This window comes from Monodon monoceros, unplaced genomic scaffold (genome assembly GCF_005190385.1).
Source record: "Monodon monoceros isolate NGI ecotype Baffin Bay Population unplaced genomic scaffold, NGI_Narwhal_1 Super_Scaffold_22, whole genome shotgun sequence".
Taxonomy (NCBI): Eukaryota; Metazoa; Chordata; class Mammalia; order Artiodactyla; family Monodontidae; genus Monodon; species Monodon monoceros.
Window position 1 is genome coordinate 79,290,892 of NW_021703779.1, and position 16,727 is coordinate 79,307,618.

General features: G+C 35.6%; 1 pseudogene; it reads right to left on the minus strand.

The window, feature by feature from the left end:
* Window positions 1-10,467: 10,467 nt before the first annotated feature.
* Window positions 10,468-16,422, minus strand: LOC114905838 (annotated as a pseudogene).
* Between the last annotated feature and the right edge of the window lie 305 nt (window positions 16,423-16,727).

The following is a 16,727-nucleotide window of genomic DNA, read 5'->3' on the forward strand; positions in this document are numbered from 1 at the left end:
AGAATAAATACTGAGAATTTGTTAGTAATATCTGAGAGTATTGGTCTGGGCAAAAGATACCCTTTGCTGATCTAGCTCTCTGAAGCTCTTGAGGAACTTGCTCCAGCCATGGCCAGGCTACACTTGGTTGGTAGTGGTGATAAACCATGCAGCAGTCTCAGGAAGAGAAGGAACATCTATTCCTGTCTTAGATAGGCACTCCATGCAGGCAGTGGAGAAAGCCAGGCAATGGTCCTTGGAGCGATAACCCTCAGAATAAGGGGCTTTTATTTTTGCTCTGACAGGTAAATGTCAGCTGTCGTTGGCAAAGCTGTCTTTCCTGAGAATCTAAAGCTTGTGAAAAACGCATACCTTGAACTTAATTTGGACCTTATTTCCGTCATCTCCCGTTGCCTGGAACAATAGTGTAGTCAATTTGTCATTGTTTGGAGTATGTTTATTTGTTTATTGGTTCATTAAAATACATTACCCTGTATGTTATTGGCTTGTGAAATTTCCACAGTGAACCTATGTTAAATAAACTATTGGCAAAGACAATCTCAGTGTCTGAGCATATTTGCCATCCCCAAAACAAAACAATACCTAAGTTGTTGTGAATACAATGTTGGTAAGAATATGAATGGCAAAGGCCATTCTGATGAGGTCTCAGATGGAGATAAGAAACATGTTATTGGAAACATGAGAAAACGTAATCCCTGTTTTAAAGTGGCAAAGAACTTGGCTAAACTGTGTTCATGTTTTGAAGAGCCAGCCTTTGTTTCATTAACTTTCTCTATCATTTTCCTGTTTTTATTTTCATTTATGTTTATTCTTAGCATTATTTTTTAATTTATCAACTTGCTTTCATTTATCTTGCTCTTATGTTTATAGTTTCTTGATGAAGGAATTTAGATGATTGATTTCAGAACATTCCTCTTCCTAAAGCAAGTATTTTGGACTATAAATTTCCTTCTCAATACATGTTGTCATCCTCCATATTTTGATATGTTGTATTTCCATTTCATTTTGTTCTATTTTCTTGTTTTTCTCCTCTGAAACATTCTCTTTGACCCATATATTGTTTAGAAGTGCACTGTTTAATTTCCAATTGTTTGTAGACTTTCTTGTTATCCTTCTGTTATTTATTTCTATATTGATTCCAATGTAGTCAGAAAATATGTGCTGTATGACATCATTTTCAAAAAAAATATTGAGCTATGTTTTCTGGCCCAAGATAAGTTAGATCTTAGTGAATGTTCCATGGGCAACTGAAAAAAATATTCTACTCTGATTGGGTGCGGTATTCTATGTATGCTACTTACCTCATATTGCTTAATTTTGTTCTGTTGTTTTACATCCTTGTTCATTTTCTGTCTAGGAATTCTACAAGTTACTTTTGAATTCAACAAGTATAATTGTGTATTTTTCTCTTTTTTTCTGAGGTCTACTGTATCTATTATTAACAGAGCCATTTCTGATAAGTTTCAGTTAATGTTTGTATAACACATCTGTTTTCATCTTTTTATTTTCAACCTACCTATACCATTGTATTTGAAGTGAGTTTTTTGTAGACAGCTTTTTGAGGGATCATTTTTTAAATATTTATTCTGTCAATGTTTGTCTTTAATTGGTGTATTGAGACTATTACATTTAAGATCATTATTGCTATATTATGGCTTAAATATGTCATCTTATTATTTCTTTTCTATTTCAGTCTTCCCCTTCTCTTTCCTCTGTTTCTCATTTCTTGCCTTCCTGTGGATTGCTTGTGCTGTTTTTGTGATTCCATCTTGATTTATATGTAATATTTTTGATAATATGTAATATTTTTGAGTACATCATGTTATTTATATTTTTCTTAGTGGTTGTTCTAGTTATTACAGCATCAATATATAACATCACAGTTTACTGGTATCGACATTTTATCACTTTGAACCAAATCTAAATACTTTGCTTTAATTAATTACCTTTGTTCTTACCACATTTTAAATATAATTGTCTTATTTCTTGTGTGTACATTAAGCACTACATCACATGGTGTTATTATTTTTACCTTAACCATCAAATATGATTTAATGAACTCATGAGAAGGATACTTTATTATATTGCTCCTGCTTTTAAACATCCCAGCATTCTTCTTTCCTTTCTAAAGTTCCAAGACTTCTTAAGTTTCATTTTGTCAATACTTTTTGTTTAGATAACTTTACCTATTAGTTATTGTTGTTTGTTTTCTTTTTTTCTTTTTCTTTGGCCTTGCGGTATGTGAGATCTTAGTTCCCCAGCCAGGCATCAAATCCGTGCCCCCTGCAATGGAAGTGCAGAGTCCTAACCACTGGACCGCCAGGGAATTCCTTTTAGTTTTTCTTTAAGATTAAGTTTACCAGTAGTACATTTTCTCAATTTTCCTTTGTGTGAGAATGTCCTTTATGCTTTCTGGTGAAAACGATTGTATTAGGAAATTAGAAAGCCACTACCTTTTTCTGCTGTGCTGGAGTCAGGTGATGAGGAAAATATGCTAACCTCTCTGAATCCTGGAAAACATAAGGAGCTATTTAGGGAACAGATTTTCAATTGGTGTTCAGCTGGAGTATGATGGGTATCATTTAAAAGCTTTTATGTTCTGTTAGACCACACTTTCCCCTATCTTTTGGTTAGGGAGAGTAGGCTTTTCTCTTAGTGTTTCTTGTCTGTGATTATTGATGGTTTGGGTTACAGATTTCTGCAGTATGCGGTCCAAGATATATGATATGTTTATATATGATATAGTTTATATGATGAAACATGAAGTATGCATAAAATAATTCTGTTGCACACTGAAGTACAATGCTTATTTCAAGGAACAGCACTTGTGTGATTGTTTTAGTTGCAACCTGAATAAGCCATTTTTTTCATGGCTACAAATTTTACTTGAAAAAATGAGTGACAAGCTACATTTATTGATACTTTGGTATGTAATATAAAATTTCTTAAAAATTAATGAAGGGAGCCTGCCAATCAAAGAAAACAACATGCATCATTTGTTACTAATAATAAAAGATTTCAGCTTTTAAGTAAAAATTGGAGTTTTGGAAAATGTATACCTGCCAGTAAGAGCTTGACATCTCTCTATTACTAATGTTGTTTTAATGATGAGATCAATAAATAAAATGTTAAAAATATACAGTTAAATGTGTCAATGAATGGAAATCCTTCATGACTTAGAGGAATATTTTCCAAATTACTAATGAATGATGTTATGAATTCTTGCATGGTAAAAATTTTATGCAAAGTGCAAGAGGGTCCAATATACTTTAATTTAACAAAGTAAGAAGAGTTTATTGATAGTCTCACATTGCAACTAACTTTTAAGAAATGATCACTTGTTGAGTTGTGGTATTGCATCTAAGATTATCCACAATTAGACAATTGAAATATTCTTCTCCGTTTCCACTATATTTCTGTATGAGGCCAAGTTTTCTTCATATCAGTGCATTGTAATAGCATATCAGAATAGATTACAGAATACAGAATCGGGTATGAAAATCCACCTGTCTTTTATTAAGCTAAATATTCAAAAGACTTACCAAAAATGTCTTAGACAAAATGTTTGTCAATCAGAAGTTTATGTTAAATAACTGTGGCAAGTACAAGGTCAGAATCAACAAAGATCATGATTTGCTTTGGGGAGATGCAACAGCAGCAAATCAAAGCTGTAAGCCTACTTTTCCAATGGCTCAGAAACTCCCAGGATAAATATCCACTTTCCCTTCTTTTTTGGGGGGGAGGGTGATTTTACATCTCATGCCTGGGGATTCTTTACTTGCTTGCCTATCGAATCTACTCCCAGCTCCCACCTGTTGAAGCACCTGAGTACAGCAACAAATCACCCAAGGTGGCTATCCTTTGTCCACAAGTTACCCACATATTTCCACCTACTGACATCTCCTTATTTATTTTCTACAAATAAACCACTGAAAGGCTAGGCTTGACCTTATCATTTCAAAATCTTTAGAATTCTGTGATTAAGTAAGTCTTTTGGGGGACAGATGGTCTTAGCCCATAGTCTCAAACATATTTGTGTACATATCCCAACCTCCAATTTCAAGCTGCATCCACATTTCTATCCATATCGCCTCTATAGTCAAGAAGAATTAACACCAACTACACAATCCATATTTGGGAACATATACCCTATGAAGTGGACAAATGAACTCTGAGGTGTTGGGTACCCAGAGTATAATCTAGTATATGGAGTAGTGTGTGTGTGTTGCTGTGTGTGTGTATATGAGCAGTCTCTTTGTCTTGAAAGATCCTTGCCAAGTGAAAAGAGCTGTCTATGGACGAGTCACAAAACAGCGTCTTTAGGACAGTGCTTCTCAAATTATCTATAGTTAAGGATAAGTTTCTTTCTTTTCCCCAATATGTCACAAACCAATAATTTTGGAAAATACAATAAAAATGAATTAATAAAAAAGCCTAAAAAGACATAGAGAGTTTACATACATAATGAGAGCATAAGGAGCTCAGTAGACCCACTCACCAATTAAATAAGCATAACTGCTGAAAATTAGCAAAAATAAAATAAAAACAAAACAAACTAAAACAAAAGTATAAACACTTAAAGCATCTTGAAATTATTGTAAACACATACAGAAAATAAAAGAAAACATTTATTCAAGAAAATCACTTAATCTCAGCAAGATCAGGAGGAATCTATGGCACCTGAGCCACAAAACACTCCCTCCTCTTCTATCAGCTTGATGTAAGCTGAACTCCAGGTTGCTGAGGCTAAGAAGATAGGGCTTCCTTTACCCTCAGCTCTCAACAAAGGTAGCTGGTATCTCACCAGGAGAAGCAGGCCACAGGCATTTCTTATTCCCTCCAAATGTGAGTTGAAGCAGTTAAATTCCTGGTGAGTGCAGCCAAGAGGTTTGAGGTTCCCTTCTCCTACTCCTTTCTTACTAGCAAGATAAAAGTTATATCCCAGGAATCATGTATATGATTATTTGTTATGGCTGAATAATATACAGACCTCAAATTTTCTTTATCCATTTATACACTGATAGGCACTTAGGTTGTTTCCATATCTTGGCTATTGTAAATAATGCTTCAATAAACTTAGGGGTACATATATCATTTCATGTTTGTGTTTTTGTTTTCTTGGGATAAATACCCATAAGTGGAATCACTGGATGATATGGTAGTTCTAATTTTAGTTTTTTGAGGAATCTCCATACTGTTTTCCATAGTAGCTATACCAAATGGCATTCTCACCAATGGTGCACAAGTGTTCCTTTTTCTCCACATCTTTGCTAGTAAGTTCAACATCTGTGTTTCCTCAGAGTCACCTTATATTAATGATTTTATTTTCTGTGTATGAGCCATACTTTCCTATTTATTTTCTTGTCTTATCATTTTGTAAAAACTAGATGTTTTAAGTAATATAGTTCCAACTATGGAAATTAGATTCTATTCCTTCTGGAGTTTGTTGCTGTTACTGCTGTTGTTGTTGTTGTTGCTCTTATGAGTGGTCATTTGAAGATACAATCTTATAGAAGAAAATGAATAAAAGCTATGAGGTGATCATTTATTTTTCTGCCCATCAGTGTATAAAACAATATTCTATCTCTAAATGAAAAATAGTCAATTCCTCTGTACTATGGCATACTAGTGATATTCTAGCGTTAAACTGTTAGTACTTACTTCTAGGTAGACATCTTTAGATGTACTCCCTAACCATTCTTAATTTAAGGTTAGAAGAGGATCTAAAAAATCTACTATGATCCATTTCTCTCCTATATCAAAGAAAGGTCCAAGAAGCAAAGGAATCTAGTCATTAGAACTCACTTTTAAACATGTTGGTCAATGGATTGATACCAGTAGAGAGGCGTGTCCTTATCAATGAAATGTTACTAGCAGGATGTCCTTGGTTTGAAAAACAATTAATGGTAAATAATCTCAGAATGTATGAATTTTTGAGGAATTAATCCTTGTAAAATAATATATAATCTCTCTAACTATCTGAGTATAAAATGCAGATGGTTCATAACCTAAAATGCTCTGGGCTGTGTGAGGTCACTGATAACCTTACTTATAGCACTTTCCTTTGAACTCAGACCCAAAACACATCTGTTGTGAGAAGCAAATATCTCAGGAATTTATCTCAATGTTCCAGACTATTTTCCTCTTTTTATGGGCCTGTTGATTGCTGGGATCCTTGAAATTATTCGTAAAGCTTCATATTACATAAGCGTGCTTATTCAAGTAAGGCTGAGTTGATAATCTTATCCTGTGAGTTATTTCAAGGACCAAGAAGGGAACAAAGGGGACAAGTTTTGAATTCATTTTGCTTGTCCACTATCTCTTGGATCGAAAATAATCAAGTAATTAGAATATGAGCTTCAAAGATATGTCACAACGTGCGCTTGCTGATCTTGTCTGGCTCTCGGTGAAACGTCAAAAATGTTCAAAAAATAAAGAAAAGGAAGAATTATTAGTTTTCATAAAGTCCTTTGGGGCTCAAGATATAGAAACATCATTATCTCCAGTTCAGGAAACTGTTAATTGTGATTCTCTAGATGAAACAAATTTGAAATAGGGGGAATGCTTCCTAGTGATTTCACAGACCTATGATTTTCCTTAGCACGTGGCAATGGACTCAAACATAAAACTGAAAATATCTGCTCAGAGGAGATAGTGAAGGCTATGTCACTAAGCTGAGACTATATTCCTATAGTACTGGAGTGGCAGATATGTTGGGCTCAAAAGGAACAAGAAAGTTTGTATAAGGAAACTTGTTCAAATTAGACTTGGGCTACAATCACTGCAACTATATGAACTGCACCTGAAGTAAAAAATGTCTCAAATGACAAAATCTGGGGTATACACAATTTGCTAAGATAAATATATTTCCCAAGATATGGTGATTTTATAATGTCAAAGCTTTCCTCACACTTACTTATGGAGAGGCTACAACCAAGATTTTTCTCTCTCTACTTTCTATTACTCAAGTATTACTGAGCATCTGTTATAGAATTTGACTTTATTAACTACTAATCTTGTGAAATTATATGATTTCATCCATGCTTTCTTCTGGAACTTTCACATTTGATTTTATGATCAACTTAAAGTTTCTACAATTGTTTGGAATGAGGAAAAGATAATTTTACTGTTTTCCATATGACTTTCCAGACATCCAAGCTGTAGTGGGTTGAATGGTGACCACCACCCCCTATAAGGCATCCTTTCATTCTCACCCTTGGAGTTTGTGAATATAACCTTATTTGGCAAAAGGATCTTTGCAGATATAACAGAGGTTCTCAAGATAAGATTATCCTCAATTACCTTGGTGTGCTTAAATCCAATGACTAGTGTCCGTATAATAAAAAAATGGGGGAAGACAGACACATACAATAGAAAAAAGATGTGAAGATGGAGTCAGAGCTTGGAATGATGGGTCTAAAAGCCAAAGAACATTAAGGATTGCCAACCATTACCAAAATCTAGAAAAGGCAAGGAACAAAGTATCCCCTAGAGCATTTTGAGAGAATATAGGCCTGCCAACACATTGATTCCAGACTTCTAGCGTCTAGAACTGTGAGAGAATAAATTTATGTTATTTCAGACCACGAAGTTTGTAGTACTTTTTTTACAGAAGCCCTGGGAAAATATAAAACTACAAATAAATGAGATAATTTCCAGAAACATAAAACATCAAATTTGACCCAAGTAGGAAAAAATATCTCAATAGACCAAATGACCATGATAGAAAATACAGAACTTTCCCTTAAGAATCTATGAGGCCTAGATGGTTTCAGAGAGTTCATTCTATGAATGTCTAAAGTTTAAATAATCCAATTCTACTTAAAATATTTCAGAACATAGAAAAAGAGGGAAAACGTCCAAATTTAACTTTCAAGTATATTTAATCTTTGGAGTTTTATTTCTTTTTGGAAATTTTATGAGTAGTTTATTTTTTAATTTGTGTTTATTTCTATAATGCTGGTTTTGTTTTTATTGTTATTGCTATTGTCTTTACATAACTTATTTTAATTTTTTCCCCCTTAAAATTCACTGGCCTTTTTTTTCAACATCTTTATTGGAGTATAATTGCTTTACAATGGTGTGTTAGTTTCTGCTTTATAACAAAGTGAATCATCTATACATATACATATATCCCCATATCTCTTCCCTCTCTTAATATTCCATCTAATCTGATTGCAGATACTCTGATCGTTTTGTTGAATAACATGGCTAAACATATTTAAAAATAAAATATAGAAGAGGAAATTATTTATTTAGCCTTGGGGTAAATTTAATTAATACATCAATCTGACTCATTTCAGTGCCCAATAGTGGCAAAATCTAAAATAACATCCAGCGGTTCTAGTGAGCAATTGCTGATATTGGGGATGGAGCTCATGAGGGTAAAACATAAATATCTGGTATGTTGCTAGTAATGTTTTCCAAGGATGGATAACCATAACTCAGATTCACCTGAAGAATAATGGTTAAGCTTAATGTGTTAGGACAAAAAGCTAGGGTACATGTCTATCTATAATCATAAAAGACATTGACTCAGTGGCATAAAATCAATATTATGCTAAAATAATGTCTAGCAGGTCAGGCTAGTAACACCAGTTGTTGATGAAGATGTGGACCACCAGGAACTCATATACTTCTTGTTCAAAGAAAATTTGGTAAAGCTTAGTTAAATTGCATATACATATATCCTAACCTAGGTGTGTATGTCCGTGACCTTGACCCAAGCATCCTTCCTCCCCAACCTGCTATCCAGGCCCACCTTTGTAAGAAGAGCAGCTTGGCATGAAGAAGCAAGTGATGGTATCAGAATTTTCACATTGTCATACAAAGCCTTTAATTCTAAATGCCAAAGCAAAAACAAAACAAAACAAAATTAAGAGATATTAAATATTCGGTAACACTAGACATTTGCGGTGTTTTGGAAAGGCTATATGCATGTATACAGAAGCTTGAGACTATTTAAAAGAAAGTGAGCCACTCCTTAAAATTTGGTCATCATCATTAATATTAAGGTCTGTCTCCATTTCCCCTCCCTTGACAAACCTTCATATCCCATATAAGGGTGTTTTGCAGATTAATTCATCTAACTATAGCTTCATCAGACCCAGAGAGCATTTGGATATAGAAAGTTTACTGGAAAATCATCTTAGAATGAACACCTGTTGGGGAATGAACAAAGCAGAATTGGGCAGAAAGTTTAATGTTGATGCAGTCCCAACAATGGAGACATCTGAGCTCACAGAGAGCGCTACACTTAAGATGGCCAAGCAGAGTTGTCCTAAAATGAGGAAACAGGGCTGGGTTGACTACTCATTGGATTGATGCTACCCCTGGGAAGGAGACATGCCTTGGGCAAGGTGGCTCACTTCAGATGAGGAAAATGCTGGTGGTGAGTAGATGTAAACACTAGACATCAGCTGTTTACAGCAGCATCTGAATGAGTAGTAAGTGCTTCTATCCTACAGGGAGGATCTTATTGGTGACCCACAGAATTCACTAAAATAACACTGTTACCATTACCCTACGGTTTTACCAGACTTAATAGATCACTGGAAAATAGATGAAAATACAGTCTCTTCTTGGGTTTGACATTTTTCCCCAAGGAAGCCTTTTGTAAAGTATGTCTGGGGAATGAACAAAAAAATCATGGAAATCTTAATTTACCAAGTTGCAATTAGAAACATTTTCTGAAAAACCAAAGCAATTCTAAGTAACCTGATAATATTTTTTACATTCCTTGGCCTTTCATATCCCTTCTAACATCATTGCTATGTTAATTTTGATATGCAATCACTCCAACACCACAGCCAGCACCTAATCATGATATCCAAAGTTTATTTTTCTTTCTATTCTATAAGCCACATTAAATGAACATTTTGGTTGTTGGCAAAGAATCTGTTTGCACTCTACAAAAGAGAAGATCAGGAGTAAGGCAAATAAGAATACATGAAAAAAGGGTAAAAATAGCATAATCAGTGCTATATTTTAGCACTAATCAGTGCTAAAAACTAAAACAATCAGTTTCAGCTTTTGTGAAGTCAAACTTTATGCCTTGGGACGATGACACAGATGTAATCTCCTTGCCACATTATTGAGTTCTCATAATGAAAGTTAAGTGAACAATGACATGCTAAGCAGATCATGAAATTCAGGAAGCATGTGGTAGTTGTTTAATATTTTAATGAAATACTTTTAAAACTTTAAAACAATGGAAAGTTTGTCCCATAAATGAAATTTCAAAGGCAGGTCCTGAGTGGAAATTAGATACTACATTGGTAATTACTGGACTCACACAGAATTGAGCACTTCACTTTCACTATAACGTATTTTGGAGGATTTTAGGAGAGATGTATTGGAGTCAAAGTATAAGAAATGTACAAATGATCCAGAAGCTAGGTCTGTTTAGAGATAATTTTTGACATCTTTCAGTAAGCTTGCTGGAAAAACATTTCTGGGTTTTGGTCATTATTTGCATCTCCAAGGGTGAGTCTTAGGGTCCACTTGAGGATCCAAGCTTGGAAAATATTCAGAGCTGTTCATGTCAGGGATCTTTTGAATGGTGTTTGCAGTACAGGGAACATCTTTTTCTGCAAAACTCTTAGATGGAATATAGACTAAATCACACAGAGTGACCTTCTTCATATGCTCCTTCTGTAGCTCATGCTTTGGAACAACAGCCAGAAAATATTCCTCAAGACTGAAGATGTGATTAATTGCTTTTGTGACTTTATTAGGGAGTCCAGTCACAGTGACGATGTTTGCATCTTGGACTCCTCTAGGAGGGAAAGAGATGTCAACCTGAAATTGATACATGATTTTATGAATGGCTTTTCCACGGGATCCAATAATGTGGCCATGAACACGATAGTTTAGTGAAATTTGCTTAGTAACTGTTTTTTCAAACTTTTGCACCATTTCCATTATTGTATCCCGAGCGGCTATGGTGTTATTTTTATATCCAATGTTTGTGATTTCATCTTGTATCTCATTGCTCCCTTTACTTGGAAAATGTATAGTAACTTTATGCTCTAAACCAATTTGAGCAATAACTAACCCCTTACGACCAATGATCTTGGGGTACTATTTGGGGCCTACTGTGAACTTGAGTCTGAAATTTCTTAATGATCGATCATCTATTTCAGTTTGTAAAGCCTTGACTTGTTCTTGTAATCTAGCCTTGGCTTGTTCTACATTTGCAGCAAGGCCAGTGATGGAAATGATATCAGACTCTAATTCAAGTGCTGATACCTGTATATTAACTTCAAACTCATCCATTATCTTGTGTATCCTACTTCCTTTCTGACCAATGATGTAATGATGTAGATCAAAGGGAGCATCTACTTCAGCAGTGACAGGAATTAAAGCCTTAAGGGCTTCCATGGCTGCTTCACACTTTTCCTTTTGGCCTGAGATAAATATGGTGTCACATTTTGTTGGGGAAATAGAAGCAGCTCCTGTAGTGCTCTTTTCCCTTTCCTTATTTTCTAGAACAGCTGGCTGTTTATTGGTAAGTGAAATCTCCTCTCTTTCTGGGAATTTGATTTGAACGCTATAATCTCTAGTGGTTTGTCTGATCCGAGAACACATTGGTCCCATGAAAAACTGAGGGAACTTCTGGGGAATAACACATTCTGTTGCTACTTCATTGTCCAAATCCCCATTAATCTCTTGAATATGTTTATTGACTGCTTCTACACAAGGCTTTGCTCCTTTGATTGTGACTTTGTTACTCTGTTTTCCTGAACATGAAAAGTTAATAATCACACCACCATACTCCTCAGTCATCTCCTGTAACACCTGGCCCCTTTGCATAAAAAAGTGCTGGTGACTCATGGGATTTATCAGTATGTTGTCCTCTACCACATCATCTAGATTTGTAATTAAACCCTCTAGTTTCTTTTGTGCATCTTTGACAGACTTCTCTGTCCCTATAATAGTTAACAAGTCTTGATCCTTGTCCTCAGGGATAGGGAAAATGATACATGCTCTAGTCTCTTCACAGACTTTGGGAACATTGCCTCCATTTTTACTCATGAGGAATTTATGATACTCTGGCTTGACATGGAGGACCACAGAATAACTCTTGGTTTGCTCTTCTACTAGTTGCAGCAGCTTTTTCTTGGCCACCTCCACATTTTGGTCAGGTCCCCTAATATGACTCTTTGAAGTCCTGAGTTGTTTTTTGGAAAGTGGATATGGATACTTCCACATTCTTCCGTGACTGCACCAATCAAACCGTCTTTAGAGTCAATAAAGGATTTGTGTAGATTGGAAGGAATAGAAATTTCTAGTTCTGAAATATTGGCTATATCTTTCTGAATTGAAAGAATCAAATCACGAGCCACTTCACAGTTTGCTGGCTTTCCACTGATTACAATATTTTCTGAGTCGCTATTTGCTAATGAAAGATTAATTTTGGTGTTGCTTGCTGCACAGATTTCTTTGATGTTTGCACCTCCTTTTCCAATGATATTTTTGTGAAGCCTTTTGAAGATGAGAATAGTTATGGAATAGGTACTTTCTACAATGTCTGTCACCACATTCTCCAAATATTATGTGCATTTTTCTAATTCATTTCTTGGTCCTCTAATTTGGACAATGTCACTTTTTTTTGTGCTGGGTCAGGAAAAGTAATTAGAACCTCTGGAAACTTCTTACGGATGTCATGTATACATTCACCTTTCTGCCCAATGATTGCGTGGTGAAATCTTTGCTCAATGCTTAAGTCCTTGTGCTCATTTTCTAAATGAGAAGCAAGTTCAAGAAGTTCTTTCTTGGCCTGTTGGGCACCCTGAGATTCCCTCTCAATGCTGATCTAGTTATTCTTTGCATTTTCAGGTGAGATTAGCACAGAAACTTTATTCCTTTCTTTAATCCCATTTATGATAACACCTTTCTTCCTTGTCAGGAGTTTGTGAAACTTATAGTCAACATTAGTCTCTGCATAATCCATCCTGTTAATTAGATCTTTTACTATGACCTCAATTTGTTCTTTAGCATAATTAACATCTTCTGTCAGCCCTTCTATTGTAATTTTATCTTCTCCAGTAAAATTTATGTGAACTTTTGGCATGTTCTAAGTAATTGTAGATATATTATAACCTTTCTTACCAATAACAAATCTGTGAAGCCAGGAAGGTACAGAGATAAAGGAAAGAGTGTAAACTTTGGTATTTGAGTAGGCTTCAGTAAATGTCTTCCTTAAACTTTCAGGCTTACATTGATATGTCACAGAATCTGACATGTTCTGTGAGGATAAGATCTCTATTGAAACTCCAGTTCTTTCCAGGATCTCCTGGATGGAATTATTTTGGGGACCTATGTACATTTGTGCTGCAACTTCCTCACCACATCTATGGATGTGGTTTTCTCTGTAGTATTGTCAAAAATCTTCTTTACACAAGCCTGATCCTGATCTAGTTGTTGCTTTTTTCCAGGAAAGCTTATTTGTATCTGATTGGCACTAGATGGTGAGATGTGGATGTGGTCCTCCATTTCCTGTAGATTCTGTCAAAAGTTTTATTGGATGGTCCAGCAATGAAAGGATGAAATGCTTTTCCCACATCTAACCTTTCTTCAGCACACTTGTCTTGTTCAGTAGACATAAGTAAGACTTCATGTGGAGCCTTTCTCATGATCTCTTTGGTGCCAATAGTATTGATCCAGGTGCTGTGGTTAACTGGGCATAAGGTCTGAATGTTGGTTGCAGCTTTTTGTTCTAGGTCTTGCAGTTTTTCACCAGTCTTGCCTAGCAAGACTAGCAAAGCAAAGATGTTCTTTGGGAATGGAAGCTGTAGTTAAAACTTGTTTCTTAAAACATGGAAAAAACTCCTTCTGAGCTTTCGTGACAGATTCTGGCTTGCCAGAGACTATAATGTAGAGGCATTGGTTTTTGACAAAAGTTATTTCTAGGTTGGCACCAGTTCTTTGCATGAAGTCTAGATAGAATTTTGCTTGTGTACCTTCCTCAAACAGATTCACATAGTGTTTCTCCTCCAGAGGCACATAAAACCTTGAGTGATGACTGATGTCATGATAAGTTGACTATTATTGTTTGAGGATGCAGCAGGCTCCTGAGCATTTTCCAACCAACTTGTTTTCTCTAGAAGTTCAGTGAATTTATCTTTGGAGGTTGGAGTGTCAAGATCCTCTTCTGAATTTAAAGCAGTAACATCATTATCTTTTTGAATGTATCTACTTGGGTGCTGTTAAATTTTCTTTGTAATTCATAGTTGATTTTTAATTATTTAGAGGTGTTGCAGCTACATGGTCAGTAGCCAGAAAATTCATCCTGTATCTGCCTTTTTGCATAATTCTGTGGGAAAAATAAATATTTTAAAGACATAATTCCTTTCCAAATTAATCTATAAACTCAAATCAATAAAAATTGAAATCCTAATATTTATAGAACTTGTAAAAATGTCCAAGGTTCATCTATTCTACTGTTATGAGAGTACCAAGATAAGGTTCAAATTATAGGGACTGTGAGGAAACAGCCACCAGTTTGTTAAAGAAGAGAAATATATCTTTTGATTATTCTTATCAGAGTCATCTCAAACCTCATTTTGCCTTACCCAGTGCCATCATTTTTTGATCTTTGGCACTATTGACTGCAAATTATTTTTGGAAAAATCTAATTCTCTAGTCTTCAATAATACCATATTTACAGGGTTTCCTTATTTTCTTAATAGCTTTTTGAAGAATAATTTATATACTATAAAATTCACATAGTCTATGCATACAATTTAATGATTTTTAGTTAATTTACAGTGCTGTACGGCCATCACAACAACCCAGGCTAAGAACATTTCCATCACCCGAAAGAGCTTCCTCATGCTCATTTGCAGGTAATCCTGTTTCCACACCCAGGCAAAACTAATTTATTTATTTTTCCTCTATAAACTTGCATTTCCTGGACATTAAATAAAAATATTATCAAACAGTATAAGAGGGTCTTTTGTACCTTGATTCTTTGCCTTTACAATCCGCTTTTTGGATTCAACCATATTATAGCATATATCAGTAGTATATTCCTTTTAATTGCTCAAAAATGCTTCAATTCTATTTACTTTTACCTTAATGACTGTTGTAACTCAATCTTCTTTCCTGGCTCCAAGACCTCCACTGGGACTCTATATACCCAAGTGTTACAGGATGCTCTTTTGGACTCCTTTCTTTGTCTATATTTTTTCCATATGTGATGTAATTTACACTCATAACATTGAATATCATTGACAGACTGATGATCCTCAAATCTACTACTCCAACCCTGAAATGCAATGTGTATATGTATAAACCTTCTTCATATCATCACTTGAATGTCTAATAGTCCTTTCAAATGTAATATATCAAGTGAACTCTTGATTTTGTCCCCAGACTTTCTCTTCTTGGAATATTCTGAAACTCAGAAAATGTCCCCAGGGTTTTCTCCTATTTCTCAGGCCAAGTACTTGGCATCATCTTTGACTTCTCACTTTCTCTCACATAACACATGTAAAGTAAGAACATCCCTGTTAATCTAAGTCTGACCTATTCTCATCATTTCCATTCTACATTCTTAGTTTAAGCCAGCATGTCAATACTGTAACAAGTATTGAATTGCTATACCACTCCTACTCTTGGCTTCTTATGACCTATTTTCTACAAAACATTCAAATAAGAGGTGATGTCAGCATCATTGTGGTATAAAACATTCTTCCTTTTTGTCTCCCTTTTTAAACAATGAATTAAACATCCATCCATGGACAAAAACACCTTTGTGGGAGTTGTGGGATCCAGCACAGTATACCAAGGGATATGGAAGGAGTCTCACCCACCTGTGCATCTGGTAGGAGGTAGACAGATATCGGTATGGGCTGCGGAACTAGAAGAGCCAGCAAACCTGCCTCAACCCCTCTCACCACAGTCAAAAAAAAAAAAAAAAAAAAAAACCATGGAGAGTGCTGACCTGGTCAGATACCCACAGATGAGAGAGATTTTGCAAAAGTCCAGGCTTCCTGGGGTGGAAATTCCAACATGTCACTGGAGCAAAAAACAAAAAAATCCTGTTTGGTCACAGTGGAGATAGTATCAGGAATTTTCCCAGTGTCACCCTCCCCCAAGGCAACACTGCACAGGGCTGAAATATCTGGCAACTTTAACCTCTTCTGTGAGAAGAAAGGAGAGCACACATTGCTCAGCTATCCCACTAGTGCAGGATGCTGCTGGAGAAACACATTTCTTTCCAGCAGAACTCAGAGTACTAAGGCAGAAGCTCCATGGTTGGGAGGAGGAAGAAGATTGGGAAAAAGTCAATGAATATCAAAGTGCATTAAAGTGACATAGTTCCTGCTGACTGTGCTCAGGACTTTAACAGGAGGTCCACCCAGGAGACTCTGGGAGTACCTGTCCTGAAGATCTCCTCAACAGGTTTGCAGGCATCCCTAATACTGCAAATGCTAAACTCACACCTCTTCCCACTCTGGCCACATGCTCCCAAGTGCAATGGTGAAAGCAAGTCTGGTAAAAAGTGCTATCAGAAAAACAGACCAGGATTGTGGGCAAGGAAGAAACCACAAACTTGAGCTATAACACCACCTTCTGGGAAATAAGAGAGGTTTCTCAGGAACAAGAAAATAAAGGACACATATCATCACCGAAAGATAACAATAAATCTCCAATAACTGATCTCAATGGCACATTTTTGCAATTTAGCTTATAAAGAATTCAAAATAGCTGTTTTGAAG